We start from the raw sequence: 19,927 nt of genomic DNA on the forward strand, positions 1-19,927 counted from the left end.
TCAAGGACCAAACCTAAAAGAGAAAGTATTAAGGGGGAGAAAGAGATTTCCAGGGGGAGAGAAAATACTCAAGGATCCCAGATGCTTGATGTTCAAGAGGAGAGATGTCACATGTCTTTTTAGGGGGAAAGACATGTTCATATGTATTTTTCAGCTCTGATTTTCTGTTTCCTATCTTCTCCCAATATCCCATGTAAGATTTAGGGGGAGCAAGACACCTAAGGAAAAGAAATCAGTCAAATTCATTGCATATCTTTACTCTTGGGGACATGTTAAATCCAATGTGGTACCTTGTACTCACTCTCTACATGTCATCCCAGTCTTGGTATTCTTGTGGTTTCTTTTGTTTGCTCTGGCTAGTGGATGTACCTGTGTTATCTAACTTTGTTTGTGCAGGTTCATTCCATCCTAAGCCAACTCAAGACCACAAGGTAAGTTATATGCATCATAGTCATGTGTATGAGAAATTCTTGCTGATGTACATACTGTTTGCAAGAAGGACTCATGGGCATGAATGTACATTTCCCATATTCGTATCTTTTGCCCTGGTGCATATAGCCAAGATACATGTAACACATTGCTACTCTGTCATGGTTATGCTCTCACATGCTTCTATATTCCATATTCACATGTTTGCATACATGTAGGGGGAGCCTATGCTTGTTACATGTCTTTCCAAAGCTTTACTTGCTATTCTCTATATCTTTATCTAAAGCTTTGATGTATGTTGCCATCAATTACCAAAAAGGGGGAGATTGAAAGCACAAGTGCTCCCTGGGTGATTTTGATAATTAATGAAAACATATCTCTTGTTGGACTAATACTTTTACCTAGTATGTTTCAGACAAGTTCAACAAATTAAGTGGCATGGACTAAAGGATGTGGAACCCCTTCAAGATGCTAAGGACAAAGGATTAGCTCAAGCTTCAAGATCAAGACTCTACATTTTCTATTTTAGTGATCCAAGATCACATTGAGTCTATAGGAAAAGCCAATACTATCAAGAGGGGATGAGGTGTTGCGTAATGGCTTGCTTGCTCAAAGTGCTTAGTGATATGCTCCAAAACCCTCAACTACCTTCCCACATCCACATATAACCTAAAACAAAAGTCAAACTCGGCCCCACCGATTCTTTCTATCTGGCGCCACCAAGTTCAGATGTCATAGCCACTGCCACAAACCCTAGGCAAATCGGTTTCACCGATAGGGATCTCGGTCTCACCGAGATGGGATTGTAATCTCTCTGTGTATGTCCATTACCAAAATCGGTCCCACCGAGATTGAGCAATCGGTACTACCAAGATTAGAATGCAAACTTTCTGGTTATCTTATTACCAAAATCGGTCCCACCGAGTTTGTGTAATCGGTCTCACCAAGTTTTCCTGACCAACTCTCTGGTTAGCTTATTACCAAAATCGGTCCCACCGATTGTGTAATCGGTCTCACCGAGATTACGTTATGCCCTAACCCTAACCATATCAGTCCTACCGAGTTGTATCTCAGTCGCACCGAAAATCCTAATGGTCACTAGGTTTGCTAAATCGGTCCGACCGAGTTTCTCAATTCGGTCTCATCGAGATAGGTAAATTGTGTGTAACGGTTAGTTTTTGTGTGGAGGCTATATATACCCCTCCACCCACTCTTCATTCGTGGAGAGAGCCATCAGAACATACCTACACTTCCAATATACATTTTGTGAGAGAGAACCACCTACTCATGTGTTGAGGCCAAGATATTCCATTCTCACCATGTGAATCTTGATCTCTAGCCTTCCCTAGTTGCTTTCCACTCAAATCTTCTCTCCACCAAATCTATATCCTATGAGAGAGAGTTGAGTGTTCGGGAGACTATCATTTGAAGCACAAGAGCAAGGAGTTCATCATCAACACACCATTTGTTACTTCTTGGAGAGTGGTGTCTCAAAGATTGAATAGGTGTCACTTGGGAGCCTCAGACAAGATTGTGGAGTTGAACCAAGGAGTTTGTAAGGGCAAGGAGATCGCCTACTTCGTGAAGATCTACGGCTAGTGAGGCAAGTCCTTCGTGGGCGATGGCCATGATGGGATAGACAAGGTTGCTTCTACGTGGACCCTTCCTGGATGGAGCTCTTCGTGGACTCGCGCAACCATCACCCTTCGTGGGTTGAAGTCTCCATCAACGTGGATGTACGATAGCACCACCTATCGGAACCACGACAAAAACATCCGTGTCTCCAATTGCGTTTGAATTCTCCAAACCCTTCCCTTTACATTCTTGCAAGTTGCATGCTTTACTTTCCGCTGCTCATATACTCTTTGCATGCTTGCTTGATATGTATTGTGTTTGTTAAACTTGTGCCAAAACTCCACTTCAACTTAAAGAAATTAAAAACTGCAAATTTTGGTACTTAGTGTCTAATCACCCCCCCTCTAGACACCTCTTCTCGATCCTTTCACTTTGGCATCCGGAAAATCGATGATTTGGTTCTTTTTAGTTAAGAACCTAGTCCAGAATTTCCCGGTGGACTCTCCGGGCTGTTGAACTGTATGGCTTAAGTCATCAACGTCCGGAGGTCAAACATATGTGCCTTGGAAGTTATCGAGGAAGGCCTCTTCCAAGTCCTCCCAGCTGCCAATAGAATTTGTAGGCAGACTGTTGAGCTAGTGCTGAGCTAGCACCTTGATTTTTAAAGGGAGATATTTGATGGCGTGGAGGTCACTGCCGCGGGCCATATGAATGTGGAGAATGAAGTTGTCGATCCACACCACGGGGTCTGTGGTTCCATCGTATGATTCTATATTCATGGGTTTGAACCCTTCTGGGAATCCATGATCCAGGACCTCATAAGTGAAGCAATGAGGATGTGCGGCACCTCTATATCGGGCCGTATCGCGACGTAGCTCTGATGGAGTCTGTCTGCGGTTTGCAGCCCGCGCATGACTAAGTTTGTCACGTCCGAATTGGTGGCCGTCGTCGCGTGTCGAGGCACGTCCTCGCAATCCGTAGATTGATCTAGTATGTCCTGCTTTTTGTTCAGGTTTTGATGGAGGTCATATGTATGACCATGGGCTAATTTACCTCTACCTGTGTGCTGAGGCGGGGATGGCTGGTGTTCGGCGTGAGTTTCCGTTTTGTCTCGACCACGTGGTGGTCGGTCAGCCGCATTGTACGATGGAGGTATGTAGTTCGGCGCCTCCTCGTCAAACTGAGGTAGCAATGTGCGCTTTGGGTAGCTTTTGGTTGGGCGCTTGACACCGTACTCTTCGGCTGCTAGGACATCCGTCCGTTTATCATTGAGCAGATCTTGGTCAGCTTGAAGCTGCTGCTGCTTCTTTTTCAGGCTCCTTGCAGTAGCGATTAGCTGGCGCTTGAAGCGCTCCTGCTCCAGAGGTTCCTCGGGCATGATGAAACCATCGATGCCGAGGCTCGCCTCATCCTCGGAGAGCAGAAGATAACTTCCGTCCTCTGAGTCCTCGTGCGTGGCCTGCTTGCTAGGGCTAGCCTGCCCATCTTCCCGTTCATCTTGTTCATTAGCTGTTTCAACGGGGTCTTCGTTGTCTTCTGCACCTTCTGGAGTATTATCTTCTCCTGTGCCGGTGTTGCTATCTTTACTGCGGCGTGACTAAGAGCGGCGCCGCTGACGCCGGCTCTTGGATTGTATTTCGGAAGGTTTATCCTCGGCTAGATCTTCCTTGTCATTGTCGTTGTTCTCCTTTGGTGCATCCACCATGTATACATTATACGAGGAAGTGGCCGTCCAGCGTCCGGTGAACGGCGGGTTCTGGGCCTCTTCTTCTCCGACATCGTCATCCATACTGTCGATGTCCTTGGAGTCGTAATCAAGTTCGTCGGTCAAATCCTCTATTGTGGCTATGAAGTGGGTGGCGGGTGGGAAGCAAAATTCTCCACCGTCAGCCCCTAGTTCAAGCCGGATATAGTTCGGCTGTGAGTCCTCTACCAAGGACAGGTTCTTTAACGAGTTTAGCACATCGGCCAAAGGCGAGTGCTCGAAGATGTCTGCGGCGCTGAACTCAAAGATCGATAAACGATCAAGTTCAGCGTCCGTGGGCTCACGTGGTTCGGAACTTACGGCCGGTGACGAGTCCGGAGTCCCGGTGACAAAGATGTCGTGAGAGGTTAAGTCTGTGTGCGGCTCCAACGTCGTGGAATCTGTGGCCTCCGTGGTGGGGTTGATCCTCCCATCCTTGGATGGCGCAGCTTGCTCCGGTTCTAGGGCCAGAGCGGTTACGTGAGCAATGTCCTGGATGCGGCTTGATGATAGATTTAGGTCATGATCATCGGGGTGACCGGGAGCGGCTACCGCGGTCTCGAATCCGGCGAAGATCAAGTCTCCACGGATGTCCGCAACGTAGTTCAAGCTCCCAAATCTGACCTGATGGCCAGGGGCGTAGCTTTCGATCTGCTCCAGATGGCCAAACGAGTTGGCCCGCAGTGCGAAGCCGCCAAACACGAAGATCTGTCCGGGGAGGAAAGTTTCTCCTTGGACAGCATCATTATGGACGATCGAAGGGGCCATTAAACCTTTTGGCGACAGCACAGTGGAACTCTCAATGAAATCACCAATGTCGGTGTCAAAACCGGCGGATCTCAGGTAGGGAGTCCCGAACTGCGTGTCTAAGGTCGATGGTAACAGGAGACAAGGGACACGATGTTCTCCCAGGTTTGGGCCCTCTCTATGGAGGTAATACCCTACGTCCTGCTTGATTGATATTGATGAATATGAGTATTACAAGAGTTGATCTACCTCAAGATCGTAATGGCTAAACCCTAGAGGTCCAGCTTGTATGGCTATGATAATGAATCTGTCCTATCCGAACTAAGTCCTCCGGTTTATATAGACACCAGAAGGATCTAGGGTTACAGAAGGTCGGTTACAAAGAAGGGAATCTACATGTTCGGTCGCCAAGCTTGCCTTCCACCCCAAGGAGAGTCCCATCCGGACACGGGTGCAGTCTTCGGTCTTCGTATCTTCACAGCCCGTCAGTCCAGCCCATGGCCAACAGGCCGGACACCCGAGGACCCCTTAGTCCAAGACTCCCTCAAGTCCCCCTCGGTCACGGCGGCCGGGCGGCAACCGAACTCGGAGTGGGTGAGGCGGTCGGTGGGGCTGGGCCGGCTGGGCTTTGGCCCAGTCGGTCCGAAGATTTTTGTTAATAATTTCAGTGAGAAAAGAAAACCCAAAAAAACTAAAAAAATAAAAATGCTAAAATCCCAAAAATAATTTTCACTTCCCTCTCCTAATATTTAGGACAACATGAACATTTTTCTGGGCTAAAATGCAATTTTTAATAAATGCAATTTTTCCTAATTTAACCGAATAAAATCTCAAATAAGATTCAAATAAAATATATTTTTATTTGAAATTAAATTTCCATTATTTCCTCTGTTTTGAAGAAGTCATATTATCTTATCTCATTATTTTATTTATTTTGAAATAGTTGGAAAAATAATTTCAAATAAAAATCACCTTGATCCTATTTACCAATTTTGAAAATTCAAAAATGGAATTTATGAAAACCTCCAACTCTCTCAAATGGTCCTTGAGTTGCTGAAGGTTTCTAGGATCAAAATGTCCAAATAAAACCAATTCAAAAATGTAAGAAACATGGATGCATATGATGACCTAGTGATTAACATCCAAATTGAAAATTGGGATGTTACAAACCTACCCCCCTTAAGATGAATCTCGCCCTCGAGATTCAGGTTGGCTAGCAAATAGGTGTTGCTGGTCTTTCCGTAGGTATTTTTCTCGCTCCCAGGTGGCTTCTTCCTCGGTATGGTGGCTCCACTAAACTTTGGAAAACTTGATGACCTTGCTACATGTAACTCGGCTAGCAAACTCGGGAATCTTGACAGGTTTCTCCTCATAGGTTAGGTCACCCTCCAACTGAATTGCTTCCAGGGCACTATGTCTCTTAGAGGAATATCGGCCATCTCTGCATGGCACTTCTTCAACTGGGAAACGTGAAACACATCATGAACTCCTGACAAACCTTCGAGTAACTCCAACTTGTAGGCCATTTCTCCCATACGTTCCAAAACTTGGTATGGTCCTACAAATCTTGGGGCTAACTTTCCTTTAACACCAAATCGTTTAACTCCTCGAAGTGGTGGCACATAGATATATGCTCCGTCTCCAATTTCGTAGGCTACCTCCTTGCGTTTGGTGTCAGCATAACTCTTCTGCCTGGACTGACTTACCTTCAGTCTATCACGAATCAACTTAACCTTCTATTCAGACTCTTTGATCAAATCTGGTCCAAACAACTGACAGTCTCCAACTTCATCCCACATTAATGGTGTCTTGCACCTCCTTCCATACAGAGCTTCGAAAGGGACCATTTTCAAGCTAGCGTGGTAGATGTTGTTATATGAGAGCTCTGCGTAACCGTATTGCAATAGACCATTTAAATTGAGTGTATGACCATAGAAGGTTTTATTCATGTAAATAGAACAACAATTATTCCTTGACTTTAAATGAATAACAACATTGCAATAAACATGATCCAATCATATTTATGCTCAACGCAAATATGAAATAACATTTATTTTAGGTTCAACACTAATCCCGAAGGTAAAGGGAGTGTGCGATGGTGATCTTATCAACCTTGGAATCACTTCCAACTCTCATCATCACCTCGCCCTTAACTAGTCTCTGCTTATTTTGCAACTCCTGTTTCCAGTTACTACTCTTAGCAACTGAACCAGTATAAAACACTGATTGGTTGCTATAAACACTAGTAAAGTACACATCAATAACATGTATATCAAATATACCTTTGTTCACTTTGCCATCCTTCTTATCCGCCAAGTATCTAAGGCACTTCCACTTCCAGTGACCATTTCCTTTGCAGTAGAAGCACTCAGTTTCAGGCTTGGGTCTATCTTTGGGCTTCTTCATGGGAGTGGCAACTTGCTTGCCATTCTTCTTGAAGTTCCCTTTTCTTTCCCTTGCCCTTATACTTGAAACTAGTGGTTTTGTCAAAAATCAACATTTGATGCTTTTCTTGGTTTCTACCTTCATCGATTTCAGCATCACGAAGAGCTCGGGAATCATTTTCGTCATCCCTTGCATATTATAGTTCATCACTAAGTTCTAGTAACTTGGTGATAGTTACTAGAGAACTTTATCAATTACTATCTTATCTAGAAGATTAACTCCCACTTGATTCAAGCAATTGTAGTACCCAGACGATCTGAGCACATACTCAATGGTTGAGCTATTCTCCTCCATCTTGTAGGCAACGTGCCGTCAGAGGTCTCATACCTCTCGACACGGGCATGATTATGAAATTCCAATTTCAACTGTTAGAACATCTTATATATTCTGTGGCATTCAAAACATTTTTGAAGTCCCGGTTCTAAGCCGTAAAGCATGGTGAACTAAACTATTAAGTAGTCATCATACCGAGCTTTGTCAAACGTTCATAACGTGTGCATTTGCTCCTGCAATAGGTCTGTCACCTAGCGGTGCATCAAGGACATAATTCTTTTGTGCAGTAATGAGGTGAAGGAAATATGCCCTAGAGGAAATAATAAAGTTATTACTTATTTCCTTATATCATGATAAATGTTTATTATTCATGCTAGAATTTTATTAACCGGAAACATGATACATGTGTGAATACATAGACAAACAGAGTGTCACTAGAATGCCTCTACTCGACTAGCTCGTTGATCAAAGATGGTTATGTTTCCTAGCCATAGACATGAGTTGTCATTTGATTAACGGGATCACATCATTAGGAGAATGATGTGATTGTCTTGACCCATTTCGTTAGCTTAGCACTTGATCATTTAGTATGTTGCTATTACTTTCTTCATGACTTATACATGTTCGTATTACTATGAGATTATGCAACTCCCGTTTACCGGAGCAACACTTTGTGTGCTACCAAACGTCACAACATAACTCGGTGATTATAAAGGTGCTCTACAGGTGTCTCCGAAGGTACTTGTTGAGTTGGCGTACTTCGAGATTAGGATTTGTCACTCTGATTGTCGGAGAGGTATCTCTAGGCCCACTCGGTAATGCACATCACTATAAGCCTTGCAAGCATTGTAAGTAATGAGTTAGTTGCGGGATGATGTATTACGGAACGAGTAAAGACACTTGCCGGTAACGAGATTGAACTAGGTATTGAGATACCAACGATCGAATCTCGGGCAAGTAACAAATCGATGACAAAGGGAACAATGTATGTGGTTATGCGGTTTGACCGATAAAGATCTTTGTCGGTAGTCAAAACCGGCGGATCTCGGGTAGGGGGTCCCGAATTGTGCGTCTAGACCGGATGGTAACAGGAGGCAGGGAACATGATGTTTTACCCAGGTTCGGGCCCTCTTGATGGAGGTAAAACCCTACGTCCTGCTTGATTAATATTGATGATATGGGTAGTACAAGAGTAGATCTACCACGAGATCAAGGAGGCTAAACCCTAGAAGCTAGCCTATGGTATGATTGTTGTGTATGGAGTTGATTCTGTCCTACGGACTACAACCCTCTGGTTTATATAGGCACCGGATAGGGTTAGGGTTACATAGAGTCGGTTACAACAGTAGGAGATCTTGAATATCCGCATCGCCAAGCTTGCCTTCCACGCCAAGGAAAGTCCCATCCGGACACGGGACGAAGTCTTCAATCTTGTATCTTCATAGTCCAGGAGTCCGGCTGAAGGTATAGTCCGGCTATCCGAACACCCCCTAATCCAGGACTCCCTCAGTAGCCCCCGAACCAGGCTTCAATGATGACGAGTCCGGCGCGCAGATTGTTCGGCATTGCAAGGCGGGTTCTTCTCCAAATCTTGTGTACCTGTAGGGATAATGTCCGATTTTTGTAATGTAGTGCTCCTCGGCTTCCACGCCCAATAATGGCCGTCTTCCACGTGTCAAATGAATGCGAAAAGCCAGGGCGTTTTTTACACCCACACCCCTAGCCGTATAAACGAGCCGCCTATTTAACGGGATGGGGATTTAGGCCCAAACCACATCCTCTCCTTTCCGCGAGTTATCATCAGAGCGCTTCCAGCAAAGGTCCATTCCAACATAGCCAGCCGTCCCAGCTCCTCCTCTCGCCCTTGCAGCCCTAAACCTGGAGACTGGGAGAGGTGCTCCATCCCGCACAGCGAGCTAGTGTCGCTTCAGGCCAAGGGATTTCTCCCTCAGGCCTATATGGCCCCGGTCCGAGCCGGACTCGCCACCTATAACGGTGGAGAGCAAGCAGAGAGCACCCCCAATCCCTCTAAAGGAGAGCGGGTGTGCCTCGTCCCCTATCTAATAAGGGGACTGGGATTTCCAATTCATCCATTCCTCCGCGGGCTTCTGGAGTTCTACGGCCTCCAGCTGCACAATCTCACGCCCGCCTCCGTACTGCATATTGCGGGTTTCGTCGCCCTTTGCGAGCTATTTTTAGGCGTTGAGGCTCATTTCGCGCTGTGGAAGAGGTTATTCTTCCTGGTACCCCGTTCTCAAAAGGGGTCCATATACCAAGTGGGCGGAGCCGAAATATGGCGCATCGCTGGGACCGGATACCTATCCAGAACCCCAAAGGAAGCATCCGAGGACTGGACCTCGGAATGGTTTTATATAGATGACGTCCCGCTACTGGATCCCATCCGGGTCGGCCTCCCTGAGTTCAACAGTGCTCCATTGAAGAAACGCTTGAGCTGGCGTGCGCGGAGCTCTCAGAGAGAAAGCGACAGAGACATCCTTTACTTGATGGGCCGGATAAGATTGTTGGCTCATTCCGGACTAACCATGATTGGAGTCATGGCCGCATGCATTATGCGGGGGGTGCAGCCGCTTCAATATAGAGGCCACCCAATGTGGGAATTCAACGGGGAGGATGACGCCACCCGTTACGGTCGTAAAGGGCCGGACTCAGTGGCTGCTCTAGAAAAGATCTTATCCTCTCTGTACAAGGGAGAAAAGGAGGAGTTCCTCCACGTCAACCCGCAGGCCGGATTTAGTATGTACGATCCCCCAAGTTGGGTAAGTGAACAATTACGCTTGCCCGTTTGTTTGATACTCCCGTGGTTAGATAGGTAGTCTAACGACTTTACTGCAGGAACTGCGACAGGGGGTAAAGAATATAAGCAGCCGCCCTCCACAGCCCGAGGACCCAGAACGGTTCCTCGATCCAGACTTCGAAGAGGATCCGGACATATCAGTGGAGCTTATTGACGGGGTGTTTTATCAGCTAACCAAGGACAATACCTTGGTACGCATCACGGCTGATTACCCAGGGTTAATCCCAGCCTCCCAGGTGATGGAAACCGGAGTCTCAATCCCTTGAGAGGGATTCCACTTTCGTGTATTTCGGTGTTTCTGACGTCAACCGTGTTTTGCAGGGGAGATTTTCGAGGCAGGAGGCCGAACCTACGGCGACCAGCCAACGAGGGGCCGCAGAGCCCCGCAGGGCAAAAAGGAAAGAAGTCCGGACTGAAATGCCAGCGCAAAGGTATAGTGCACCCTCTGTTTCCCTGGAGTTATTCTATCAGGGCATATTAACGCCCGTGCTATCTTCAGGACGAAGAGACCTCGCCGGACTACATCCGGAGAGGTTGCCAATCGCGCCTCCACCAGTCAGGCTCCAACGTCTGGCCAGGAAGCGGAGGCGAGTACAAGGCGCGCACCGGACGTTCCTCCGACAGAGGATGCGGACAGGCTGTCCGCCACAATTTCAGTGGAGAGTGCCATAAACCACAGGTGTCGCCGGATAATTCTACCCGATGCTTGTTTCTCCCAAGAGGCTTTAGATGCCTTTAATTCGGGAGATGCGTACCTCCATGCCGCTCAAAATGGTTTAGCCAGAGCCACGGAGCAGTATGTGAAAGACATACGGGTAAGAAAATTTTGGTTAATTATATATATATGCCAGTAGCCCCCGAGACTTGAAACAGTTAGAGCAACTGATTTAAGGATCATTTAATATGCAGGTTCTTACAAATAAGAATACTGTACTGTCCCAGGAGCTGGAAAAGTGCAAGGCCCAACTAGAGGCCGCACTAGCCGCAGCAGGGGAACCCAAAGGGACCCCCTTAGGTAAAATACACTTCGAAAGATTAGTATTGTGCGGTGTGGGTGTAAATCTGACAGACCAGATTGCAGATGGCGCCGGACTCGATCCGGACAAGCAACAACTCTTACGCCAGCTAAAGGCCGGTGAGAGTATGTTGACGAGGGTGAGGCGAGAGAGGAATGATCTTCAGGATGCCAACACCAAGCTGGATGTTGAACTTAAAGTGCTTGAACGAACTTTGAAAAAAAAAGAGTTCGGCGAGGAAGTCGACTAACAGAGTAATGTCTGTAGGTGTGCTCACAGGTCGTCCTGCACAGGAGATGCCCGGTTCTACGGGTTACCTTCTTCCCGAACTCATGCAACTGCACGAGCGAGTTCGGCAGGCGATGCGAGGCGTTGCCCGAGCCTTATGGCCTGCCCACTCCGTGCCCGAGGGCCTTGGAGAGCTTGCGGAGAAGCTGAAGGGAGCTCGGCGGCGCTTCCGTTTGTGGAAGATATCGGCCTGCCGACAAGGCGCTCGAGAAGCCTGGGCCATGGTGAAGACCCGTTTTACGAAGTCTGACCCAAACCACATGGCCAAGGTTGGACCGGTGGGGCCTGATGGGAAGGAGATCCCTGTGAGCTCAGTATACAGCCAAGTAGAGTTGGCCGCGAAGTATTCCCAGCAGGACTGTAAATTAGACAGCCTGTTAGATGGTATAGAAGAGGAATACAATCAGTCAGAATGACTATGTAATTTTGAATTGACATGTGTAATGCCTTCTAGCCGGATTGTAGATCGTTTGTCATTGCCGACCTTTCCGCTTCAACCTCGGGACCTGACGGTCCAGAGTGTGTCCGAATACCATAGCGGTTATATAAGAACCGTGGTATGCGTGGAGACCAGGCGTAGGGGTCATTAGTGCTTTATCAGACAAGTGCCCAACTAGTTATGTTATATTACATGGTTAGTAAAGAAACATCTTCCAGAGAGAATAGTTCCGTCAGGGGTTCCTTTCGCTGGGAGGCATGCCCTAAAGTGCATGTCTGGACTACATAAAAAGACGCAAAAAAGGCATCTGGGGGCTTATAAAATGGGTAAAAAGATCATCTTTTGTCTCACCGACCGAATATTCCCTTAAGAACGCTAGCTTTCGGCTTCACCCAGTCTGAGGTACACATCCGGCTGACCCGGCAGTAACAATCGCAGAGGTGCTCCCTTTACCTCCTAGCCGAACAATCGGGAACGTAGGGGTAAGCACAGGAGCCAGGCAACCCAGCTTGGCCTAAACTTAAGTCATATCGATGCATATAGTGGTGAAGAAAAAGGTACATGCGGAAGTTTGACGCATGTGTTGGGCATGAAGCCCGTATAAATAAGCTTCTGTGAAAGAAGCCCCCAGGTTTAATGAGCGCGAGTGGCACGTTACTAGATAAGCCTTTAAGGGCTATAAAAGAAAAGAGGGGAAGGAGAGAAATGTAAGACAGAAAAAATGTAAAAAATGGACAGAGGAAGGAGACGAACACAGAGTTCCGGACGCTAGGCATAGAATCTTCGGAGACGGGTGGCGTTCCACGGGTTCGGCTCGAGTCGGTTATCCGACGCATCTCGCAGGCGGTACGCCCCGCCAGTCAGGACTTGGTCGATTATATGGACCTTCCCACTTGGGCTTGAGTTTGTCCTTTTTCTTATCCGGCAGGCGTAGAACGAGTTCGCCAACATTGTAGTTTTTGGCCCGTACTTCTCTGCTTTGATATCTTCGTGCCTGCTGTTGATAAAATGCGGAACGGGCTTTTGCCACGTCACGCTCCTCCTCCAAGGCGTCCAAGTTGTCCTGCCGATCGAGCTCGGCTTCTCTTTCTTCGTACATGCGCACTCTAGGTGAGTCATGAATTATATCGCAGGGCAGAACTGCCTCTGCGCCGTACACCATAAAAAATGGTGTGTATCCGGTGGTGCGATTTGGCGTGGTCCGCAGTCCCCAGAGTACGGAGTCGAGCTCCTCTACCCAGTGCGTATTAGATTCCTTAAGGGACCGCACTAATCTGGGTTTGATGCCGTCATAATAAGACCGTTTGCACGTTCGACCTGGCCGTTGGTTTGTGGGTGATAGACGGAAGCATAATCGAGCTTGATGCCCATGTTTTTGCACCAGAGTTTTACCTCGTCTGCGTAATTGCCCGTTATCAGTTATGATGTGTGGGGACGCCATAACGGTGTACAACCCCGGATATGAAGTCTATCACAGGTCCGGATTCGGCCGTTTTAACAGGCTTGGCTTCTATCCATTTGGTGAATTTATCCACCATGACCAGTAAGTATTTCTTTCTATCGGTCCCGCCTTTAAGAGGTCCGACCATGTCAAGCCCCCAGACCGCAAAAGGCCAGGTGATTGGTATAGTTTGGAGTGCGGTGGGTGGCATATGGCTTTGGTTGGCAAATTGGCAACCCCGCATCGTTGGACTAAGTCCTGAGCGTCTGCCCGGGACGTCGGCCAATAAAAGCCTGTACGGAAAGCCTTGCTAACAAGGGACCGAGCAGCGGCATGGTGACCACCGCGTCCGGCGTGAATTTCAGCCAGAAGGTTCCGCCCTTCCTCTTCGGAGATGCACCTTTGAAGGACTCCGAGTGCTTATAAGCTCTCCCATGGATCTGTGCTTAGATCGCCGCACGATGCAGCGGGCCTCGTTTTGATCCTCCGGGAGTTCCTGCCTAGTAAGGTAGGCTAGGAATGGTTCTGCCCACGGGGCGATGATCGCCATTATTACGTGGGCTGAAGGTGTAATTTCATTGGCAGAGCCTCCAATTATGTCAGATTGTTCGGCGTCGAGTGGTGCGGCTGGGTCCTGGCTGTTATTTGTGGGTTCCCCCTCCCATGCTACGGATGGCTTGAACAATCTTTCCAAAAAGATGTTGGGGGGACTGCATCGTGTTTTGCTCCGATGCGTGCCAGGACGTCCGCTGCTTGATTGTTTTCTCGGGCTATATGGTGAAACTCCAGCCCTTCGAACCGAGCTGACATTTTTAGGACGGCGTTGCGGTAAGCTGCCATTTTTGGGTCCTTGGCGTCGAAGTCTCCATTTATTTGGGATGTCGCGAGGTTTGACTCCCCGCGTACCTCTAGGCGCTGGATACCCATGGATACTGCTATCCGGAGACCATGTAGGAGGGCCTCATATTCGGCTGCATTGTTGGAATCCATGTACATGATCTGGAGCACATATTGGACTGTGTCTCCTGTGGGGGACGTCAGGACGACGCCAGCCCCCAGTCCGGCCAACATTTTGGAGCCATCGAAATGCATAATCCAGTTTGAATATATGTCGTACTCTTTAGGGAGCTCGGCCTCCGTCCATTCTGCGACGAAGTCGGCCAAAACTTGCGATTTAATAGCTCGCCGTGGATTATAGGTTATATCGAATGGGAGAAGCTTGATGGCCCATTTTGCAATCCGGCCCGTTGCATCACGGTTGTTGATAATATCGTTGAGTGGTACTTCCGAGGCTACTGTTATGGAACACTCTTGAAAGTAGTGTCGTAGCTTCCGGGATGCCATGAATACCGCGTATGCAATCTTTTGATAATGCGGGTACCGTGATTTGCATGGAGTGAGGACAGTGGATACGTAGCAGACCGGCCTTTGAAGGGGGAATTTGTGTCCATCTGTTTCCCGCTCGACAACGAGCACTGCGCTGACAACTTGATGTGTTGCTGCAATATACAATGACATTGGTTCGCCGGTGTTCGGCGCGGCCAGGACTGGGTTTGTTGCCAATATGGCTTTTATTTCATCAAGTCCGGCCGTGGCGGCATCCGTCCACTCGAAGTGTTCGGTGCGCCGGAGTAGGCGATAAAGGGGCAGTGCCTTTTCTCCCAAGCGGGAGATGAAGCGGCTTAGAGCCGCCACGCATCCGGTTAATTTTTGTATTTGTTTGAGGTCCTTTGGGATATCCAATTGTGACAAAGCTCGGATCTTGGCTGGATTTGCTTCAATTCCTCTACCGGATACAATGAAGCCCAAGAGCTTTCCGGCTGGAACGCCGAAGACGCATTTTTCCGGGTTGAGCTTGATGTCGTATTTTCGGAGGTTATCGAATGTGAGCCTCAAGTCGTCTACTAGAGATTCGACATGTCTTGATTTGATGACCACATCATCCACGTATGCCTCCACTGTTTTGCCAGACATGTCTGGATCATGCGCTGATATGTTGCGCCGGCGTTTTTTAGCCCGAAGGGCATTGTGTTGAAGCAGAATGGGCCGTATGGTGTGATGAATGCTGTTGCAGCTTGGTCTGATTCTGCCATCTTGATTTGATGGTAACCGGAGTATGCATCGAGGAAACACAACGAGTCGTGTCCTGCGGTGGCATCGATAATTTGATCGATACGGGGGAGGGGGAAGGGATCCTTCGGGCAAGCCTTGTTAAGGTCTTTAAAATCGACACACAGGCGCCAGGATTTGTCTTTCGTTGGTACCATCACCAGGTTTGCTAGCCAGTCCGGATGTTTTATGTCTCTAATGAATCCGGCCTCCAATAGCTTGGCTAGCTCCTCTCCCATAGCCTGTCTCTTGGGTTCGGAAAAACGCCGAAGGGCTTGTTTGACAGGTTTGAATCCTTTTAGGATATTTAAGCTGTGTTTGGCCAGCCTGCGTGGGGTCCCTGGCATGTCTGAAGGGTGCCAGGCGAAAATGTCCCAGTTCTCTCGTAGGAACTCTCGCAGTGCGGCGTCTACATCAGGGTTCAGTCGTGCCCCGATGGAAGCTGTTTTATTGGGGTCTGTTGGATGGACCTGGAATTTGACTATTTCGTCAGCTGGCTTGAAGGATGTGGATTTGGATCTCTTATCGAGTATCACATCATCCCTGTTAACCGTGGAGCGCAGCGCAGTCAGTTCCTCGGCCACTAAGGCTTCGGATAGCGCCTCAAGGGCTAATGCGGCCGTCTTGTTTTCGGTGCGGAGTGCTATCTCTGGATCACTAGCTAGAGTGATAATTCCATTCGGCCCAGGCATCTTAAGCTTCATGTACTCGTAATGGGGTATTGCTTGGAAGATTGTGAATGCTTCCCGCCCTAGTAAAGCGTGATATCCGCTCTTAAACAGGGCCACCTGAAACGTGACTTCTTTGGACCTGTAATTATCCGGCGTGCCGAACACCACATCTAGTGTGATTTTTCCTGTGCAGCGCGCTTCCCGACTGGGGATTATTCCTCTAAAGGTTGTGCTGCTTCGCTCGATGCGGTTCCAGTCTATTTCCATTTTTTGAAGGGTTTCCTCATAAATGAGGTTCAGTCCGCTGCCTCCATCCATGAGCACCTTGGTGAGGCGAAAGCCGTCCACTATGGGACTGGAGGACCAATGCGGCTGGTGCTCGGGCTGTTCGGAATCTAGGTTCATCACTTGCGTTGAAGTAATGGCAGTGTCGCTCCATGGATTTATTGTTGCAACTTGATAGACTTCGGCGAGGTTGCGGAGTGTTCTTTTTCGCATATTGTTTGATGCGAAAGTCTCGAAGACTGTGAGAACGGTACTGGTGTCCTCGGGCTGGCTTTCTGCGGCCTCCCGATTTAAGAGGTCCTCGCCAATTTTGGCTACCTGCCGGAGTATCCAACATGCTCTAAGGCTGTGAGTTGGTGTGGCGTCCTCTGTACTATGAATTCTACAGGGTCCATCAAGCCACCTTTCCAGTACAGTTCCATGCCCTGCAAAGGGTTTTGGCTTTTTGCTATTTATCCCGGGTGTCTTATGATGATGCACCCTCTTAGTTCGGACAGGATTACTATTCAAGGCCGGATTATCCCAAAATTTCGTTTCGGTTTTCCCAGCACTTTCCATCGCACAGTATTTTTGTACTATGGACGCCAAGTCAGCGAAGCGTGTAATATCACGACGACTTACGGCGTTAAGGATTCCCTCGTCCGTGCAATTACTGCAGAAAATTGATATCGCGTCTCCCTCGCGGTAATCTTTTATCCTGTTCATAACCAGGAGGAATCTGGCCTAGTAATGATGTACTGTTTCGTCGGGCCTCTGCCTGACTTGGGAGAGATCGCTTATGTTCGGGTGGGTGGGTGTCGTTGAATCTGAAACCTCACCCAATCCGAGATTCGGAGGCCGAAGAGTTTTCGAATTCTGAAGTTCGGATTCCTGGACGTTATCCAACGAATTCGGCCCGTTGCCTGATTCTAAGCTCAGGTCTTGAGTTACATCCTCCCCTCCGCTGGTATCCGGCTTGGAGGGATCGGGAATTCGGACGTAACTAGTCCTTAAAATAGATGAAGGGTCGCCGCACCACGCCTCTACCACGGCAACATGGTGGGTGACTTGGGGAGAGTTAATTTCTCTTAGATCGGGTTTAAGCCCAACCTGGTCGTAATCCGTGGCGACCCCCAGGGCGGCGATGCGATCCAAGAGCTCGTTTACGGAAGAGAGCTCCATTGGATCTAACTGCTCGACGAGCTTCGAGCTGACGTGTAGATTGCTTTTGATGACCCGAGAGGTCACCGTCGGCGCAACAGCCGAACAGGCGGTCATGAGGAAACCACCTAGCCGGAGGGTTTGGCCAACAGCCAAGGCTCCCTTAGCAACGGCGCCGTCTTTGAAGACGGGAGAAGGCATCCTTCCTGATTACGACGGCACAGAGGAACTCTCAATGAAAGCACCAATGTCGGTGTCAAAACCGGCGGATCTCGGGTAGGGGGTCCCGAACTGTGCGTCTAGGCCGGATGGTAACAGGAGGCAGGGAACACGATGTTTTACCCAGGTTCGGGCCCTCTTGATGGAGGTAAAACCCTACGTCCTGCTTGATTAATATTGATGATATGGGTAGTACAAGAGTAGATCTACCACGAGATCAAGGAGGCTAAACCCTAGAAGCTAGCCTATGGTATGATTGTTGTGTATGGAGTTGATTCTGTCCTACGGACTACAACCCTCCGGTTTATATAGACATCGGATAGGGTTAGGGTTACATAGAGTCGGTTACAACGGTAGGAGATCTTGAATATCCGCATCGCCAAGCTTGCCTTCCACGCCAAGGAAAGTCCCATCCGGACACGGGACGAAGTCTTCAATCTTGTATCTTCATAGTCCAGGAGTCCGGCTGAAGGTATAGTCCGGCTATCCGAACACCCCCTAATCCAGGACTCCCTCAGAGAGCATCTCGCCGGAGAATCAGCTCGCCGTCATAGAACGTGAGCGAACACATCTGCAGATCGGCGGCTTAGAGTACGCGCCATCTCTCGTCGGGCGCGCCGCCCAGCGCATCGCCCTGTGTGTCACTCATGTGAGCGTCGCCCCGTGTGTCACTCATTTGAGCTCGCCGTCATAGAGCGTGCGTGCGTCATAGAGCGGCGTCGAGTATCGATGAAATAACCTGCATGCAAACATGAAATCTCCTGATCTTCTTTGGTCCACGTCTAGTGGTGGGTGGGTTGCACGCTGTTGTTGCCTGGCCGATCAAAGTCGACGTGCGGCTGGGCTGAAAGGAGCCCCGTGCCGCGCGCGGCGTCGCCTGATTGAAGCCGGCTGCTCCAGCGCCTGGGCTCGGTGCGTGGCTGCTCTGGAAACACACCATCGTACCCACGTCGAGCCGCCAAGAAGCTACGTGATTCTGGCCTGCTCGACGACGCTCGCAGTATCGGATCGAGGAAGACTCGGGCGGTCGAACGGCTCGTGGTTGCTTGTACAGCTTGGTGATGCATCGTCCGATTCGAGGTAGGTTGGCGGTGCAGCCGCCGCATCGATCTGCTGGATTTTCTTCACTAGTTGGGGTCAATCTAATAAGAATTTATTTGGCTAATGGAAAGAAATCAACCTAATATAATTTGATCTATCAGACTACTAGAAATTTGAAATTTGAAGAATTGATTCTAAACTAATCTAAAGAACAAATCTAATCTTTGATCAGATCGGATGCCACGCCCCCGGGGAGAGAAGATTAATCTCCCCAGAGGCGGTGCACTGCGGAAGTGGTAGAGGAACTTAGGATCGGCATCGTGGGACTAACCGCTCTGATACCATGTAGAAATTGTAGGATGCCTAGAATATTGTGTTGTATTGATCAAACCCTCGTGGGGAATTATATATAGTACATGGTGGGTTAGAGACTTGGAGTACAAGACAAGTTACATGTGGTTTAAACTAATTCTATCTCTATCTCCTTATCTCTAACTTAAACCCAATTATATTTCTAACAGGGAGGTTCGTCCAGGAGATGTATCCTGTTTGTGAGTTCAGACTAATGATGTAACAGTACAGTTCTACATAATGACGATATACCCAGTGTACCATGCCATGGCACACAACGGCATCGGTAAACTACCCGTAGCTGAGAGATTGCGCATCACTGCCGAAGCAACGAGTGTGCACGCTCCAGGTTACTTTGTCGGACGAGAACACATGAAGATTATACTTATATTCATTTTTTTCGCAGCTGATGATCGCCACTTTGAAGAAAGTCGAATTGGTCGGGGGTGGCGACAACTCATATTTGGAGGGACAGTCCGTGCCAGTTAGAATAGCATAGCCATTCGAGTTGCAAGCACTAAAGGTCGAGCCGACTTTTAGAGGAGGGAGCAAGTCACAACTGCCGACCAGGAAGTTGCATACCGCCAACTGGTGGATGGAGTTGTCCCGGTCTCCATGGGTGTCATGCACTGGAAGAAGCACGACGACGAGGCCATGGCGAGAGACGAGCGGCACTGCATGGTCAAAGAGGCTAGCACGGGCATTGGACACGAAGGAGCTGAGAGTGCGGCGGCCCGGGCCCAAAGGCGACCGTGGCGCCGGGACAAAGCAATGCTCCCAGAAAATATAAGGCCGTCTTCTATGCTGCACTTCTTCCCAGGTTCGACTTTCCTGGATAAAGAGGCCAACCAAGGCGCAGGAGGCATCCGCTGGCCAGCGGTGCTGGAGGAAAGAGGGTT

This window comes from Triticum urartu, chromosome 4, assembly GCF_003073215.2.
Source record: "Triticum urartu cultivar G1812 chromosome 4, Tu2.1, whole genome shotgun sequence".
In the NCBI taxonomy this organism is placed as follows: domain Eukaryota; kingdom Viridiplantae; phylum Streptophyta; class Magnoliopsida; order Poales; family Poaceae; genus Triticum; species Triticum urartu.